Here is a 20,791-nt window from a genome sequence, read left to right on the forward strand (position 1 = left end):
TTCTAATCTCATCTGTTTTAATAAGCACAAATTCTGCTGATTTTAATAAAAATACAAAAGACTAAAGATAACCTTAAATTTAGCACGGAGCCGCGGCTTAATACTTTCTCATAATCTGACGTGGTAATTAGAGTTATTTTTAACCCCCGACGCAAAAGAGGGGTTTTTATAAGTTTGACCGCTTTGTGTGTCTCTGGCACCGTAGCTCTCAAACGGGTGGACCGATTTGAATGCGGTTTTTTTCTATTGAAACAAAATTTTCTAGCGATGGTTCTTAGGCATGTTTTATCAAAATCGGTTCAGCCGTTTTTGAGATATTGAACTTTGAAGTGACAAAGTCGGGGGTTTTCCATGGTATTCTATTTATTTTTACATAACGCGCCTTTCTGTTCGTCATCGTAGTTTGTCGAGCGTTTGGATTATTTGCTTCAGTTCCTTTAATGGCACTATTGCAATTCCTTTTATGTACAGCACTGCGAATAAACTGAGTGTTTGCGCAATGAAGTATGAGTTCGTTTATTGGGTTTCCGCGGTCCTACAAGGAGCCCTTTTAGTGTTACCATGTCCATCCGTCCGTCCGTGGTTTAGCTTAGTACTAGTGCTAGGAAGCTGTGTTTTTGAAGAATATATATTGTTAACCACAACTACAACTATACAGTGAAAAATAATTTTTTTGACCTATCCAATCGTCTCTGCTTACTAGAGCTCGTTGAGTAGATAAAAAATCTATTCTTTGTTTTAAAAAGATAGGTATTCAGAAACAAAGCAATGAGAAGCCACGAAAATCAGCATTTTGACAAAATTTTGCAATGAAAATTTTTTAACGTTCTATTGACCAAATTCATTTGAAATTTAGCGACAATGTTTATCATCCCGTATATTTTACTAACAAATACCAGTATCTGTTGTGTTGATAAATAATAAAACATTTTATTTTACAAGTCAATAAATTGACCTCTCATTTGGTACATTTTGATTTTCTGCAGGGCTCTGCTAACACTGGATATTTATAGATATAGCCGTTTAAAGCGGCATAAACTAGAAACTTGTACGAAACCCTTGGTTTGAAAGAAAGAAATAAATAAATTTATTCAATTACATTTGATATTTACCGCGAGCTTTGCGGTGAAGGAAAACATCGCGAGGAAACCTGCACAAACCTGCAAAGCCATTTAATGGTGCGTGTGAAGTTCCCAATCCGCACTGGGCCCGCGTGGGAACTATGGCCCAAGCCCTCTTGTTCTGAGAGGAAGCCTGTGCCCAGCAGTGGGACGTATATAGGCTGGGATGATGATGATGATTCACAACTCAGCAATAGACAACACTACACAAGACACAACAATAATTAAGTGCGACAGCATGCATAGATAGGTAGTAAGGTCATTGCGGTTGTAAATCGGACACTGGCTCAGCATAATGCTGAGACGTTAAGAACGCCCCGGCGCTGATTTTCAGCCAGCACCGTCGGTGACCCTCTGACCGCTATATAAATAAGATTGAGATACGATAGTCCGTCTCGCACTTGTCTAGTTTTACTCTTATCTCATACTAGCAGCTCTATGGTTGTACTGAACGTTGTGTTCGTCCGACTCGAGCTTGCCTGCTTTTTGCTTCGACTCAGCGATGATTCGCTGTTGCCATGGGTACCGGTTTTTGCGCCGTGATTTAGTCAGACCTTGACTTGCCGCTTTTTGCTGCATTATGTCATCCACTGCCTACTCTTTCGAACAACAATACCATCCAGTACACTTGCACTGACAGAACCCCACCAATTCAATCTTTATTATTACCAACACACAGTGCACGCTCCGCATTTCCGATGGTAAAACTAAGTTTGTGTTTTTTGTTAATTTTAAAAAAGTTCCGTGAATGTTTTTCTCTGAGCAAAAACATAATGATGGCACATTTCCTTTATTAAATGTTCAATTTTTTGCAGCACGAAGTACTTTCTGTATCCTGGTCGACTTGATGTTTGTTTCGAGAATAAAAAAGTGACTTTACTTAGGTAGGTACTCTAAAACGTAATTGTCAAGAAAACTAAAAAAGTAGTTAATAATTGAAATTCTGGAGGTACTTTGTAGAGCTCTTATGCTTCCCCGCATAGTAAAAGAAAAAAAAGAGAAGCAAGGCAAGAAAAGAAGAAGAACATTATATCCGAATGCTCTGTAGATCCGCATTGTTACAAATCAGTTTAGTCTAGCTAGGTGAAATGACGATTTGCAAAAGAAAGCTGTCAAAAACTGGACGTGAGAAACCGAAGATGGCCGATGATGACGAAACAAGCGACGTAAATAATGGTCAACATCAAAGTCCTCGTGATTTCACACTTTCTTTTAACAATTTTGAGAAGCGATAGACATTAGCAGAAATATCACAGGCTGATCATAAAAAAAACATAGAAATTGAAAATATATATAGTTTGTTGCTGACAGCGGACTAACTCTTCTTCTTTGACGGCATCTTCATTGCTGAACGTCGTATTTCGTTTAGCGGCATTATGTCCCTATGCACTGTGGTTCTCCATGTTTTTCTATTGATTATCATCATCATCATCATAACTTTAAACTCGGAGTTTTTCCCGAACTGGTGGTAGTTTTTTGACATTCATAAGTGCTTTGTTACCTATAGCCTAAACTGAATAAAGTTATGACTTTGACTTGACTCCACCAGAAGGGAACTTTTCTCCAAGAAAGTCGTCATGAGGTATGTTATTTTTAAGTGGAAGTTCTTTACGGACGATGAATCTCATCTACTCGTAGCACTACGCTACGCACAAAGGCCTCTGTTTATACCTAGGTTTCGCAGGCTGGTTTCTGTGGCAGTTTTTGCAGCAGCGACCTAATTTTCACGGTCGATTTGCTGTTGATTTTACGCCTGGATTAATTGTAAATGAAAAAGACTACTAAGCTAGGTTTAGATTTAAAACCATAATGCTAATAAAGTATTGGATAATTGTTTCATTTGCATGTGAAAGTACAAAGTACACTTTAGTCATGTGAAGTGCGTGGTCACCAATCATGCTAATATTATAATTGGATTACAAGAAGATAATACAAAACTCGTACTGCAATATCTAAATGTTTGTGTGCAATCAAAAATAAATAAACCCTTTTTGACAGGACCCCGTTTCTTCTAATTTAAATATGTTATGCATGAGCTGCCAAGGTATGTATATTTGCAAGCACTGAATGGTGATAGCGATCGAAGCGATAGACTCCTGCGCAGCAAACAATCACCGCCAAACAATAGCTTATTAAGTCATGCGGTGTGTTATTTGAATTTTAAATAAATCCTTCTTCTATGGTGATGTTCCTTTGGTATGCAGAGCAGAATGGTGTAAAAAACAACCGATATAAATGTTTAATGCTATTCTTTGCAAAGAGAAAAAGAGAGGTTGTTTTGTCAGAGGTTATTCAACGTAAACGTCGTTTTTTAGCCAGTGGGTTATGTCCATGTGAAAGTTGAAATGATAATCGGCAACTGCATGTATACCCAGGATCATCGAGATGGGTCAGTACTCTGAAACTATAAATTATATAAAGATCTATTCTAAGGCATGGCATCGATTTTAGTGATAAGAAAAACAGCGTTCATAATTATTTCAAAATTGAAGAAAAAAATATTTTGGATACAGTTCGCAGTTCTATACTTTTTATTAACTGCACTTGCATCATCATACAACCTACATTTTGTATACCAATTTCAATTTGATTAATGGAAGCGGGTCAAAATTAGCTTTGAAGATTCGGTTACCGACAAGTACCGGGTACATTTTCTTTCTTCAGTACGATCGGGTTGGTTTTCGAATTGAGCACGATTTAGCTTTACTGAACTGATCCATCTAAATAGGGTACCTCGGTATATGCCACAGGACTGATGGCTGTTGGGGAGATTGGGTCTGGGTGATGATATTCGTAAGGCAGCAGGGATTGAACGATCAGCTGAAGAAGCTCGTGGTGTGATATGAGAGAGGCCTGTCTGGCAGCAAACTAACTCAAACTGACGATGATTTCAAGCAAACTTCCTTTTTCCCAGTGATGCTATTTTTAATCATCTATAAAGAACCAGTCCCAGAGTCTCAATCATTAGCAGTCCTCGCTCGGATAGACAAGTCGGCGAAGGTTTGTGCCACAGATGAAGATAAGCCGTATCGGCTTTCAATTAACGGAGGTACAGAACAGAGCTACGATGAATTGTATCGTTAGATACGAGAACGAGTGAATTTTTCTTTGTAAAGGACAATGGATAGATTTGTATGGGCACTGTCCCCATCCACCAACAGAAACGAAACATGTCTCATTTAATAGCTCTTGGCAACTTGATGATTCTTTACTATGACCAGGATCGCCCTATGCATGGGGTTTTACTTTAAGTTTTACTTATTATTGAGTAACATAATGTTTCTGTGACCTTCTTGTAACTTTCAATGAAATGAGCATAAAAAAACCCATATACATAGGGCGATCCTCGTCATAGAAAAATCATCAGGTTGCCCAGAGCTATTAAATGTTTTCCTTGTAAGTTTTGATATACTTACTATCATCCTGAATTTTTTCAAATTTTTCCAGCCACCGCTTTAGATTTTAGAGGGGGGCTCGATTTTAATGAAAATTTGCACTTTTAAGTTGAATATTTCGCAAAAAACTCAATGAATCGAAAAATCGTCTTAGCAAGCCCCTAATGATTTTAAAATACCTATCCAACGATACTCCACACTATAGGGTTGGATAAGAAAAAAAATCACCCACACTTTACGTCTATGGGAGGTACCCTAAAAAACTTTTTTTTTATTTTTTAGTTGTACCATTTTGTCGGCATAGTTTACATATATATCCGTGCAAAATTACAGCTTTCTAGCATTGATAGTCCCTGAGCAACGCCGCGAACGGACAGACAGACAGACATAGCGAAACTATAAGAGTTCCGTTTTTGCCATTTTGGCTCCGGAACCCTAAAAACAAAAATATTCTTTACTTACTAAAGGTTACAAATGAAATAAAAGTAGAGTATACAGTTAGCGGTCTTACAGCTTAACAGCGATATCTAGCGGACAACAATTTAGGTACAGATCTACATAATATATACAGGTACAGCAGTGTTTGTGACCAAAAAGGTATAGAATGTTTCTGGGCGTTGCAGGTAGTGAAATGCTGAAAGTTATGAAAACTTCACCTTCACCGCGCCACCATGCACCACCACGAGTATTATTTCTTGTCAGTAACGCATCTCTCTTAATATGCATCGATTTGATCGTATCGTGCGCAGGAGATCAAGCAAGCCCCTTAGTTAGGCTCGCAACGACGGACCGAACTCAAATTGTTATTCATGCCAGCTCAGGTTACTCCGTCTATCGAGTTTATCTATGATATTTAGATGGATCTATGAAATATGGACTTAGTCAAAAGTTGACGAGTTTTTTCTCGAAAGACGTAATTCTTCTAATAAAGTAAATGCGAAAGTTTGTATGAGTATGATTGTTACTCTTGAACGCTAAAACGTTTCTTTCATATGTACGAGTATAAGTATTTAGAGATTAAGTATTACCATGGGATTTTAATCTCAAAATCACAGCTGCAGAGTTTGAAAACATGAAATTTAGCGGAATTGTTTCTTACAATAGCGAATATCACGTTTGTAATTTTTGAGGATTCCCACGGAAATTTTACGAAATACTTATTAGTATTTTAATTCAAATGTCCCAGCGAAGCCGGGCGTAAATATAGCACGAGTAATATCTAATGTTTGTGAATTCTTGACTAGGTATTTCGTTCCTTTTCAATATGTCGAAGCTACACAGTCCTTTCACTCTGATAAGCGGCCTGTATCTGCAGTAGAACGTATATAACCCGAGATAATTATAAGGACACTAGTTTTTGCCTGCGGCTTCGCCCGCGTGAATTTCGGTTATCGCGCGCTGTTCCTTCGGGAACTGTGTTTTTTCCGGGATGAAAAGTAGCCTATGTCACTCTCGGGCCCATAAACTATCTCTATGCCAAAAATCACGTCAATCCGTCGCTCCGTTACGACGTGAAAGACGGACAAACACTTTCACATTTATAATATTAATATGGATTGCCAACAAAACCTTTCGCATGCTATATAACTTCCCTTACCAAATGCCTAGTCATTCCATCTTCTCTTCCCCAAAAGGGCTCTTACCTTGACAGCTGTCGCTTCCAACCTGATGGATCGAGGGCTGTCCCCTCAGTATTGACTTTATCGACAAAATAACTTAAATTTAGAGACCGATCAAGACGTTTATTTGACCCAAGATCTACGCGTGATATAATAAGAAAGGAAGGAGACAAAACATCGGCTAATAACGAGCCTCGCTATAGTACACGAAGGGTTTTCATATGTTATTGTAAAATTAGTAGGGTTTTGCTCCACTCGGTGTGAGACTATAGTGATTTGGGCCTTTATCGGGAGCAAATAATAATTAAACCATAGATAACTTTATATTTTGGTTTGGTCTGTGGACCCCGGCCTACTTAAGACCCGCAGGAGTCCGCGGACCAAACGCTGAGACCTGCTTTAAGTGATTCTAATCTTTGTAATAGTTGCTAGGGTCTTGTCACTTTGTTCTGATCCAATTAATAGAAAAATCCTGATTCACTGACATACTCACTCATCATTTCTCAGCTCAAACTCTTGAAATATAAAGCGGATATTGCAGAGGCCCCATCATTAGATATAGACAAGGGGTAAGAAAGGATTTAGTAAAATTCCCAAGGGATAAGATGTTCTGTTACGGCTTACGATGCCAGGGCATAAGCTAGTCTTACTCCGCTTAGGCCTATCGGGATACTTATACGTATACAATGTAGCTAATCTATACGAGCAGGTGATAGTAAAGCCACCGCAATATGAACCTTGTCTAAGTATTCTAAGGCTTTTCAAGTCAATTTGGCGTGTAACGGCGAGCCCTGCACGGACGCAGCCGGCCGGCCCGTTTTTACAGTTAGAAGATCCTAATTTATTGGCTACGCAGAAGCAAGATAGAACGGCATTGGAGGTATGTACGTTTGCCATAGTAAGCACTGTCTTGTCAGCAATTTGTTCGTCATCATCTCGGGTATATACGACCCGCTGCGCACAGGCACACCATTGAATTTATCCAGGGTTACCAACTCCAATTTTTTTTACCCCTACAGCTTAACTTAAAACCCCCTAAAACTAAACATTTTTTTGGAAAAAACCCCTACTAAATAGTATATATAGAATAAAACAAATTATGTCTCAATTTCTTTAATGTTTTAAGTTACACATTATGTAGGATCTCAACAGCCACGCCACAGACCCAAAAACCAAAATACAGCGTGAAAGCCGCAAAAGATTGTTCAAACGCGCTACAAATCACAGTAACATAAATCGGAATGTTCGGTCGAGTATTTCTTTCTCAGTCGCACTTACGAGTTCGAGTAATAGAGAGTGGGATACACTACCTATCGAGAACGGTCCATTTTCAGTAATAATTTAGTTTATTTTTTCACTTCTAATGTTTTTTATCTCTCTCTCTTAAAAAGACCCTTCTCTCATTTCCCAACATAAAGAGTTCTTCAATACCACACCAGTACATACAAACAAGAATATCCCGAACAGGAAGAAAGCTCGCGCCCCGAGCAAACCCAGCTATCTCGCGGCTTTTGTTTCAATGCGTACACGCATCCAAGGTGCATAAGCTGATTTACACACTCTTATTACCTTGACAATAGAGTCGAGTGTAAACTTTGAGCTCCACAAACTTCTGCTGACTGTACAGATATCTCGCATCCGCCTCACTGTGTGCCCAGGTTGTGTACAGGCAAATACATGAGTAATGTCACATTAGAGCCGCACAGGGATGCTCTGGAGTTGGACAAGTCAATAAAAAATCAAATTGTTCTTCAACGATTTATTTCGTGCTTACAGTTAAGGACCAAAGTGCCCATAACGCTAGAATACAAGTACAAAAACCTATACTTAAAAGTTATACTGAGCGGCAAAGATCTGGCCCTCAAATGTATGCAGTTGTAGGTAATTTTGTATGTAATGGTAATGTAAATGGGCAATAATTTCTGCCGCTAAGTATTATTAACTAAGACTACATAAACATAAACATTATGTACAATTTGAAACCATTAGATAACAATTTTTTATTCATTACCAAACAGGCATATAGATGGTATCAACCAAAACTTCTATACAATTCTTTTGGGCAGAGCCAGTACGTCTACTCTATTGCGCTGGTTTTTTTTTTTACTTACTAAAGAATGACATCACCGTCAAACAAAAGCATAACTTGTTCAAATGAACTCATTATTCGCCAACTTTAGCAGCTAAATTAAATACCTTTTTTCATTTCAATACGGTGACAGCCGTGTAACTCAGCATACCATGTCAATATACCCACGAATCCTGTCATTTCATCTTTAACATGTATTCTAAAACAGACATTTATTAATGGACATGTATTAACAGATTGTCGTTACCAAGTCGCTCTGCCTCGGTCATTACAAAGGAACAAAATGTAACAGAAATAAAGACAATCAGCGCTAACAAATTTACTACTCAGCCACAGTATTACAGACTCCATTCGAAACACTTTACGGTACAAAATGCATGTAGGCAACAAACAAAAAAGGATCGTCGCTAAAACTGCACATGACTCATGCACCAAACAACACGTGAAGGCTCAATTTATAACACTTAAACGTATTTATAAACTAATTAATTACCCCGAGCGTTCAAGTAACCCTTATTCCTGCGTCAATAAAGTCTAATATAACGACGCTGACAATCACAATAAACTTGTTCAAGTATATTTTGAAAGATACAGTCAAGACACTTCTAAACGTTATTGTGTAGAGTTTAAACTTGACTGTGCGAGAGACGATATAGGAGCAAATCAAAGAGCAAGAGAGTTCTTGCGGGAGTGTTATAACTGGCAAAATCTTAAAATAGCAGAGTAATAAATGAACTCCCTTTGTAATTGATAGCGGAATTAATGCGCTCTTTGAGGCTAATTGGTCGGTCGACGGCTCGACAGTTTGTTCAGAAGTCGTTAAAAGAGACTTAGGAAAAACAAAGGCTAAGCAAGCATTAATGCAAGAGGATTACAGTGTACGGCGATAAGTCTCGGCTTACACTGGATGATTAAGTACCGCAGTCAAAGGCTGAAAGCCATATTGTAATGCTAGTTTTAAAAATATGTCGCCACAAAGTTTACGTTGACGACTGGATAGCTTAGTGCTCGGAGAACGTGACTATGGAGCGTGAGATCCCGGTTTAAAAAAAATATATTTGGAAATAGGCCGTTCAATCAGTCAGGGTAAGAATAAAATGAAATAAAAATGATACTAATTTTATTCTAGAAACTAGTCCATAATCTATGATGCATACATTCAATAAAGAAAATTTTCAAATTTACATTAAATTAAATTTAACCAAATTACAGGTATGAAAAGTAAATTAAATCTTAAATAAAAAATAAATTATGACGAAATAAAATAAAAGCACACATCATGGATATTAAAAAAATAAAATCGATATTAACTATAATATCATTTGACATCTACGGCTCTATAGCAAGAAATCTTTTCAAATTAATCAAATATGATAAGTCTTACAAATATACCACCTAAAGACATGCCTAGTTCTTTCGCAACCGGCATAATATTTGTTTGCTCTAAAATTTATTTCCAGATTTTTCTATCAGCCGCTGTCCTAGTGACTTTCTAGAAGTTTCAGCGAGGTATCTCCAGAATGACATCAGCCAGGAAGCCCCGCATGGCGGTCAAGGTTCGGAGCCAAGTCCGAACTGATCCAATTACGACTTTTCGTCATGATCAAACCGATGGCTTGTGTAACTTTACGGTACCTAATTATTAAAATTGCCAATTGCAGCAGTATAATAGAATACCAAGCGGAAATTACAATGATTTACAGGAAACTGACTTTAGTTACTGTGGTGACCGACCAATGCGAGTACAGAAGTGATAAATTTAAAATTGAGCATTTGGTGGGTTCGGTTCTCGGTTCAGACAGGGATTTAATCAAAATTCTATTTCGCCATCAAACGTAGCAATTTGGCGAGAATATATATATAATGCATAGTACCCAAGTTGCAATTTGAATATATAAATAAATAAATAAATATATATTTTCAAAATCAAAATGAAGTCTTCTTTCAGCAAAATTTTCTATTTGCAATTTTCTGCATAATTTAAGGTGCCCTTCATGTGGCATACATAGCCGTGGGGTATCCGTCTATCGTATGTACTTGTATTTATTTTCCCAATAAAGTCACTCTTTCGCCTTCCGCAGCCAATGATCACAGATTTTTCCGTGTTTTCCATTGAAAACCTATTTTTTACTCTCTTACGGTACTCAACAGTGAAATATCATCCCTTTTGACGTACCATCCTGCCATAACTCAGTTTTCGAGCAGTTAACTTCCTAAAGAGCTAAAATAATAATTGTATGTTTTTTTAGCTCAAGACGTGGTCGTGTTTTTAGCTCACGTGACTTCTCTGTCCGATAACACATTTTGGACAGTCATACAAACATGCAAATCCAGAGTGACGACTTACTTTCTTGGTGATACCAATTAGAGTATGAAATTAGTTCCATCTCTCCCCAACGATGGATATCTTGTTTGCGTTCTCGGCTCATCAACTCCTCATTCAATTGTTTAACATAGAACGCATTATGTTTCTAGGCAGGGTCACTATTCATAGTCATCAGAGCATGATCCACCATAATGACTTCATGGAACTGTTAATTGACTACAGCGACTAGCTATGGATGAGCCCTGTGATTCGCTTGACGGACCTCGGTCGTGTGGAGCTGTAGGTATGGCAGAGGTCATGTCACATTGGTCGCGGTCTTCGGTGCGATGAACTGGTGAACTTGACATGCCGTGACCAAGGCCAGTACAGCCGATAGGGACAGCATCATCAAAGTTAATGTTTCTTTAAGAAATATTGCTTATTGGTGCATGGTTGGACCATGTTAGCACTGATATTATCTTACTTTTCTTTTCACCAAGCAGTTCTTGCACTGCTCTGTTCCAACGTGAAGACAGAGACAGCTGACGAAATTACTAGTATACGAAATATTTTCTCTTAGCGTTGTGGGTGTCCATGGCTAGTAATGTTCAATTACTATCAGATGACCTTCTACGAGTAGCTCGTTTGCCACCTTATGTCATACTTTTTTTATTATTTTTTACTATTGTAACGTATTTGTGTCTATAAATAAATAAATAATAAAACGGGACAATTCACACCAATTGACCTAGTCCCAAAGTAAACTTAGCAAAGCTTGTGTTATGGGTGTACTAAGCAACGGATAAATATAATTATATAGATAGATACATACTTAAATACATATTAAACACCCAAGACCCGAGAACAAACATTCCCCCGACACGGGAATCGAACCCGGAACCTCAAGCTTCATAGTCAGGTTCTCTAACCACTAGGCCATCAGGTCTTGTCTATTTAGATGCATTATTTATAAATTTCAGCTGTCTATCTATACAGTCCCTGTGATAGACAGATAGACAGGCCGACGGACAGTGTAGCGACTTTAACAGGGTTTTGTTTGTGACCCATCAGCTACAGAACCACAAAAAAAGATATGTTTTTGTACCAGTAGTTGCCATTATCATTTTAGCCTGTGCTGGGCACAGGTCTCCTCTAAGAATGGCTTAATTGAGTTTAAGGAATACATTTATCGGTCCGACCTAAAGTAATCCAGCAAGAGACTACTTCAGTGATTCCTCTGTTCTTGGGCACAGCCGTTGCTGAGTTGACGTCATTGTGGGTCCTCATTGTGACTGACAGCAGCTAATGCCGCCGTCAGAGCATTACCGCCAGCAATGGACCGGCGAGCTAATTGCAGGCTTGTTCCTCTTGTTAGACACTCCCTGTTCCATTTACCTCTCATAGTCATGGCTATTTTTGCGAGGCATGGGCACATTCGAGATGGCAATTTCCTTGTTAGTGCCGTGGAAATTATGGTCTGGTTCGTGGTCTATAATTGGCTTCTTTGTCAAACACTTATTTACTGTAGCTTTTCTTTTGCTATTACAGTTTTCATCATAAATATCGGAGATGTACAATACGGATCAGGTATTTATAAGCCCTGGTAGCTAAGTGGTCTGAGCTCTCAAGCAGGGTCGTGGGTTCGAACCCGGGCTCGCGCTGCTTAGTTTTTTAGAAGTGTGAAATTACATTTGAAATTTACCATGAGCTTTATGTTGAAGGATTGAAGGAAACATCTGAGGAAACCTACATCCATCTGCGAATACATTCAATGTGAGATGGCTCTACTATCGTCTTCATCCATCATTTAGGACAAGTTCTTGTAACATGTGAAACTTTTTTCCTTGCAACGATATTCCTGGTATAATTTCCATGCGTCTGTTCATGACTGTAAGACTGCGGACTAAGCGCCAGCCAGAAGCGGGGCGGCGAGCGAATTCACTGTTCATTGCGCTGCCGAGGTACCTGACACGCAATGAAACCGCTCGCTGCGCCGTTGCCTGCCCCGCTCCTCGCTGCCGTCCAGTCCGCGGCCCAACTCGCTGTTTTGTTTCGTGTGCCGTAGTTTGCTTGCGGTAACGGGCCGGAAGCGAAACATGAAGATAATGGCCGAGTGATTCGGTCACGTACCGTTCCAACGGTACCGAACCACGCATATTAATATTATTGCCGTCACAAATTTGATTACCTGTAAGATTTTGGTGCTGGTGCTGCTTACTAGTTTAAGTACTGGTTTTACTTTCGCGTTTTTCTCTAGTTCTCCTAGCGCCATCTAGTTGTCGCAAGAACAACTGCAAGATACTGCATCGCCCTGTCGAACTTCCGACACTCTTCGGACTTCGGTCCCTGGGGACTCCTATGGGTATGTTATGCCTGGGAAGCCTAAGTATGGGTATGTTATGCATTTGTCTGAGAGGGAGATCTCTCTATTGTTTTTCTTGCAGGTTTAAACTGGGCTTTACGTCAATTTATTGTCGAAGCCAGATAACACCTTGGTCACGACACAATAATTATAGAGGTAACATGGTTTCAAACTAATTAACAACAATTCAAAAAGGCTAAAGCTAACATGCATTTTAATATTATTTTTTGTGGGAAGTAAAGAAAGATTGAAACTATATTTATTCACACCAACACAAGACATATCAAATAGACAACACGAAAGATAACGATAGAATGAATGATGTTTCATTTATGCTCCGAAAGCACTGGACAGACAATAGTACAGTAGGTACCGAAAGTTAAGTTTGTAAAGGTTAGCTCTGGCTATTTTTTTATGAAAAAAAAATAAAGATCAGTGAAAGACTTAATGCACAATATGTCAATCAATTTATTGAGGCGCGTACGCAACAGCTTGACCTTAGTGTGAAACCTTGACTACGACCGAGTAATATAATCGATACTTGAACGTTAGGTAGGAAGTTTCTAGGCAAGAAACTGTTAAGTGTGAAAAAACGAACGCAAAGTACGTACAATATGATTATTTATTTTTATCAGCAATACGCTTGCTTAACGAAATTTAAGACTAAAAGAAGTTTTTTTTGACCGTGGGGCAGGATTTCTGATAGTTTGATTGGTAGGATACCTCTAGTGACAACCCACATGGGTTTGAATCCCATTCAACGATCCGAAAATCTTTTTTGTTTTAAAAATATTTACTGTATTTTTTAGTGATAAAACTCTTTTTTTGACTCCTTTCTATTTCACTCACATTATTGTCTGAACCATTACTGGCTTACAATTTTTACCCGACTGCTCAAAAGAGGGTTATGTTTTTCGGGCGTATGTATGTATGTCGGTATATCTTTTCTTTAGGCCTCTGTGTAGCCTAAACGTAGGTTCATCAAAACTATCGGAGTGACATAGGGTATATAATATTTCAAGATATCCCCCCCTGTGACACATTTGATTACGACTTCTAGATGTTTCTCCGAACCATCTCCATTTGAACCACTATCCCTCATTTACTTCCTTATTCTTCAACTTCTTATAAGTTTTTACAGCAGTCATGGTATTTTAAACGTTCTGTGGTTCATTTAGAGGTCCATACGGTCGTGTGACCTCACTCCTCATTAAGAAACAATGGCTGAGTTGTTGCCAAGCGGCGGCCGTCGCCCGCGGCGGATCAGACTGCTGTTAATCAAGATAAGTTCTTGATGACTCGTACAATGTAACGAAAATTCAAGAGCGATTTCACGATCACAAGATTTATTTCAAATCAGAGAATGTCCAAAGACTTAGGATAAGTGCTGTCGCTGCAGTAGCGTTCACTGAAAAAAATATATAGCTGAACTATTTTGGTCACTTGACGTTTAGCCAAAATTTACTAATTAGGAACCAAAATAATGCTAATATTGCAAAACTGATTTTGTAAGACATCACCTAACTTTTAGCTACTAAGTAGTAGGCCTTAGTTTTGTAGTCACTCAAGTTAAATATTACAACAATGTTTTTTGTTACTGTTAGCAAATCTTTTTTTTCAGTGTTGTTGCCCAGTTGAGACCTGTAAAAAAATTGTGCAAGTTGCATTATATCGAAAATACAAACTGAAATATAGATGCACAGAAAAACCAGAAAAATAAGACCAGCGCTGGGAATCGAACCCAGGTCCTCGGCATTCCGTGCCGTGTGCTATACCGCTACACCACCGCTGGACAACGATACAGACACGAATTTCTCCCATGCACCTCATATCTCAGCTTGTGTTGTTTCTTATTTAGCCACTTAAGCAGCGACACTAGCGACATCTATGCCGTAGCCCTCATCGAAAAACTTTTCGGCACTCCATCGAAACTAACCGTAGGTTTTACGGGATGACCGTAAAAGTAACAAAAAAAATTGGAATTGAAATAAAAAATACAAAAAGATTCCAAAAAACCAATCTCAAGTTGCATTACATTGCAAGCAAGCGAACAAGGTATGAAGTGATCAATCGAGCGTCGCTTTGTAATGCAATTACACGATTGTTCTTGAGGTTTAAGCTGGGCTTTAGCTACTTATGTTTTCAACACTAGCAGCAGCAATAGTGTTGTTTATATCAAATTTGGCCCAGAATTCCGGGATATCCCGAAAATCCCGTGGGGATTCTCGAAAAATTACATCGTGAATTTCATTAACGTTGCATAAAAAAAGGGCGCCAAATTTCATCTCTCTAAACCTAACTGTTTTAATTTAACGCCCTAACATAAGAAAAGTTTGTATACAATTTGTAGTTTTTTTTTCGTTAGCAAAAAGATGGATGAAATGCTAAAATCGTTCGCAAGGTTTTGCGTGGCCTAGGAAAATAGAGATTGTTTTATAACAACGTGTCTCTGCCAGAGAGCGACAAAGATGAAATAGAATATGTTGATATGCCTCATACCTAACGCCACATTATTAACGGAGAAATGACATTTACGATTTACTTCGAGAGATACATTAATTTTATCATGAAAATATATATTTTTTATATTGATCTAATCAAATTTTATAGTAAGTATTGGAATATTTCTGACAAGGAACTTTACTTGTGATTTCTGTCTTTGACCAGAGGGTAGGGATGTATAGTTCGACAGATTTCGCTATACTGTGTTTTATGTCAACCGCTACTATCTGGCCGTCTTCAAATTTAGGGTGAATGGGCATTTAGTAAGCAAGCGTGTTCCGTTCCATCTTTCGTCCACATCTTTGCTTAGGTACCTGAGATGCGATTGTGGTCAAATGAAAGCCTATTTCTGTGTAAAAAAAAGTGTCGGGCCCAATTTTTCCGCTTTTCCTTGAGTTTCTAAGTTAACGCCATGTTCACGGCATGTTTACCCACAACATCCATACGGGAATTATTCGGCTTAGCGTCCGTTATCTACTGTCGTCGTTTATCCCGGGAATGGCGGGATTCGGGGGTTTCGGGGGTCGGGGATCTGGGGATTACGCCTTTTGATGATTAAGGAACAGGGGGTTGTAGGTGACTGGAGGATATTTTGGGGAAAAAAGATCTTTATTAATTAACTTGTTCTGTTGGGAGTTAAGAATCTAGGATATAATTTCTTTCAAACAGTGAATCCATGAAGATCTTTATAGGAACGTAAAAATTATTCAGTTTAAGTTTATGTGTTACATATAATCTACAAGATTAATAATTGTTGTTGTTGATGTTATACATGCATTGCAAACCAACCATCACAGGAACTAAAATAATCTAAACTAAAAAAAAAAAAAACATTTTAGTGAAAGTATTTTTCTGGCTAAACTTTTGTCCAGTGTTCTTGCATGCAATCCGTACTAAACATTTTCTTAATATTTTTTTACTAACAAGTATCTCTAATACAACAGTACCTTACCTATCAATTTTATATTTAACTTACTGAAAAACCATCTCGATTTAACTAACTTTTGATTTAAAAAACCGGGCAAGTGCGAGTCGGACTCGCGCACCGAGGGTTCCGTGCTCATTTATAGGTATGTAAACGGGAATCGTGTCTTGAAGATATTTCTCGATTTTTCCGAGTGATTTAATACATCCAGTGTATGCAGAGCCCTACTCTTAAGCAAAATGTACGCAGTGTGGGGACAGATTAAATTGGTCACTTATATTTACAGACAGACATAAAAAATCAAGATTTTCAGAATTTTCTAGTTGGTTGTGTTATAATAGCTACCATCGTACAAAAATTTCAAGTTTCTAGGACAACTGGAAGTGCCATATAGGTTTTCAGTGCACTGCTATTTGTATGGAAACACGTTGTTTAATGACTGTAACTTTTGATTGCGTTGACTTAGTACTTTGATTTTTTCAGAGCTTCAAGGGACCGCATATTTAAGTATTCTATATCAATTTCAGTTTGATACGTCCACGCGTTCTTGAGAAAAAGGGTCTTGACAGACGGACGGACAACAAAGTGATCCCATAAGGGTTCCGTTTTTTCCTTTCGAGTTGTCGGTGCTATAACAAAAACAAAAGGTTTATTTATACAGCAACTTAATTATTTTTACATTTAGATAGATACAGTCATGACAATGCCACAGAAAGACATAAAAGTAGCGGACAAATTTATAACATAACACCACCCTTTTTGCGTAATGAGGGGCTATCGTTTTTTGTCTCACTAGATGGCGCACTGTTGCGTGAGGTTTTTAAGTATGGCTGTCAAAGTCTGTTATTACGGGCGTGAAAACAAAGTTTAGATTAAAATCATATTTAATACACCTTAAAACCGTACCATAAAAATATCGAGCATGCCACAGTGTTGCATAGTCCCCGTTTTGTTCGGAAAAAAGGGAGGACAAAGGTTTCCGAAAGACAAAACTGTCTCAAAACACAGACATTCAATGCCCCGGAACGTATATTTGCCATAATTAATTTCAGATATTGCAAAATATTCACAAAATTATTCTAATTATAAATAAACCCGCGTAGCTCACCCAAAAACTATGAGATTTGACATTTCGGAGACCTCACGCTACACTAGCGCCTCTAGTGGCGAATTCATACGCGATAGCCCTCATTACGCAACGCTTAAGGGTTAGACGATGCTGAATTTCAAGTCAATTCGACTACTACAAGTTTAAACTAAACACACACGTGAATTTAAATAAGCGCTGTTAACCATTGTGGTATCGCTGTGTCCCTGTCGCACAGCAATATCTCTCTCTTGAATGGCGACAGCGTATTTGCGAAGAAAAGCGATAAATAACTGGCACAAGCAAATACTGGCTGCAGGCTTCGATAAATTGATGACACGACCGCCGCAAAGCTGGGGACACATGCGCGCTCCAAATTTAAATTAAAATCTTATTTTAACCCCCGACGCAAAAAGAGGGGTGTTATAAGTTTGACCGCTATGTGTGTCTGTCTGTCTGTCTGTGGCACCGTAGCTGGTTTACTAATGTATCGGCGAAAATTATTTAGCAAATTATTAACTCCCAAACTATTTATCCCATATTTTTATTTAGGCGAAATGTTATTTCCCAACTCAACGTTTCGCACTGATATCATTTTCCAACTAATGATTCGATAAATTATTATTATGCAAATTATTACCTGGAATTTTTTTAAGATGTCATTTATGTTTTCGTCAAATGTATTGATTGTCATACCTTAATTTAGCAACATATTGAATGGCATCCAACCTACTTTTCTAGTGTCATTTATCCTGGCTGCTATAAAAAAAAACCTAACATCGAAGGCTAAGGTCTGAACCTAAACTATCCTAGTCGCTTCTATTCCGAACCGTCTTGCTCGCTCGCTTCGCTCGCTCCCACAAATCAAATTGAAGTATAACGTTGCAATGTAAAAAATTGCCCAAATGTTATTTGACAATTTGTTATTTGCCTAAGCCAATCATTTGCTACTTACATAATTATTTGCCACATAAATATGTGATGAAGTCAAATTTTGTAATGTAAAAATGTTGCGAAATAAAAAAAATGCGAAGTAAAGTTATGCCAAATATTAGTTTGCCAAATGAAACTTTGGCGAAAGGTTGGTTGCTAAGTGAAATTTGGCGAAACATATTTCGCCGAAAAGGCAGTACACCACCGTAGCTGCTCTCTTAAACGGGGGACTGATTTGAATGCGGTTTTTTTAATTGAAAGCAAGTGTTCTAGCGATGGTTCTTAGACGGTTCAGCCGATTTTGAGATATTGGTTAGTTAGGTTATTATACTCGTAACTCACCAGCTGTTGCTGTGACTTTCTCTGCGTATAATTTGTTGACCACTATCCCGTGGAAATTCGATTTTCTGAGATAAAAAGTATCCTATCCTCTTTTCGGGCTCGGGCTCTTCTCTATTCTCGCTAAATTTCATCTAAATCGGTGCGGTTTCGATTCCTTGCAGTAGTTCTTAGTTTCGTTTGATAAAAAACGATTTTGCCGCTTTTGAGATATTGAAATAGAAATGACAAACGTTACAGTTTGTGTTCTAAGGCGTTGTTAAAATTGAATTATTGCAGAATCAGTATTACCTATGCTGGTGAAAATTCAAACTTATCTAAAGCCTTAGTAGATAGTTATTGTATATAACTCTTATCAAAATTTAAAGCCGACAACAACGAACTGCAAAAAAGTTGTTTTGAAGTTTAAGAACCTTAAATTTATTGAATTTAAACCATCGTGTGTCCCCGGCCCGGCCAATGGAGATAAATGTCGGAACGACAATTAATTTTGCGGACTCGATATAAAAACGATATAAAAAAACATGGCGAAGCGTATACGATCTTTAAAGTAAGGGTTCCGTACTTTAAATTCGTGGTTTGATATTTGTCACCAATAAATAAAGTACCTACTATATTGTTATTTATTAATACACATGTCACTTATTAATACAATCCTACTAATATTATAAATGTGAAAGTTTGTGAGTGAGTGAGTGAGTATGTTTGTTACTTTTTCACGCTTAAACGGCTGGACGGATTTGGATGAAATTTGGCGGAAAGTTAGTTTATAACCTGGATTAAAACATAGGATACTTTTTATCCCGATATTCCCACGGGATAGGGATAAAATCTCGAAATAACAACCGCTAGGTTAGAGTCATGAAATTTGGTATGTAGGTAGTTGGACGTCTGGAATAAAACATAGGTGACTTTTTTGACCCGATATTCCCACGGGATACCTAGGGATAAAATCTTAAAATAACAACCGCTGGGCTTTGAGCCATGAAAATTTAGTATGTAGGTAGCTGAACCTCTGAAATACACATAGGCTACTATTTATTCCGATATTCCCACGGGATAGGGATAAATCTTGAAATAATAACCGCTGGGCTTAGAGTCATGAAATTTGGTAATGTAGGTAACTGAACATCTGGAATAACACTTAAGTCACTTTTTGACCCGATATTCCTACGGGATAACTAGGGATAAAATCTCGAAATAACAACCACTGGGCTTAGAGCCATGAAATTTTGGTATGAAGGTAGCTGGACCTCTGGACTAACACATAGGTTACTATTTATTCCGATATTCTCACGGGATAGGGATAAAATCTCGAAATAATAACCGCTGGGCTAGAGTCATGAAATTTGGTATTTAGGTAACTGGACATCTGAAATAACACTTAAGTGACTTTTTGACCCGATATTCCCACGGGATAACTAGGGATAAAATCTCGAAATAACAACCACTGGGCTTAGAGCCATGAAATTTGGTATGTAGGTAGCTGGACCTCTGGAATAACACAATAGGCTACTTTTTATTCATATTCCCACGGGATAGGGATAAAATCTCGAAATACACAGCCGCTGAGCTTAGAGGCATGAAATTTGTTATGTAGGTAGCCGGACGTCTGGAATAACACATACGCTACTTTTATCCCGATATTTCCACGGGATAGTTTTGTAACTAAGGGACCCCATACATCCGTGTATTATTGTTATTATTATTTTTGTATTTTTTTCTTTAATTGTATACTTACTGTAGTTTTTAAGTATTTTATTTGTACTTATTTTATTTTGAAAAAATGACTTTCTGCCAGCTTCTTGCGGCGCATTCTCTTGGCAATGATGGTCTTTCGAAAGTGCTGATATTTAAAAAAATGACGTGTAAAAGTGCCCATTGCGGCCTATTTACTGAATAAATGATATGAATTTGAATTAGATAGGGAAAAATATTTGAAATTTTAGCACTGGGCTTAGAGTCTTGAATTTTGTACAGTTATTTACAACACAACGCTCAATGAAGACCACGATATAAATTTTGAAATTTCACGGGAATTTTGTAAAATCCCGAAATTTCAATTGCAACTACCAAGACCGATAGTTTACGCGTGCGAAGCCGCGGGTAAAAGC

This window comes from Choristoneura fumiferana, chromosome 23, assembly GCF_025370935.1.
Source record: "Choristoneura fumiferana chromosome 23, NRCan_CFum_1, whole genome shotgun sequence".
Classification (NCBI taxonomy): Eukaryota; Metazoa; Arthropoda; class Insecta; order Lepidoptera; family Tortricidae; genus Choristoneura; species Choristoneura fumiferana.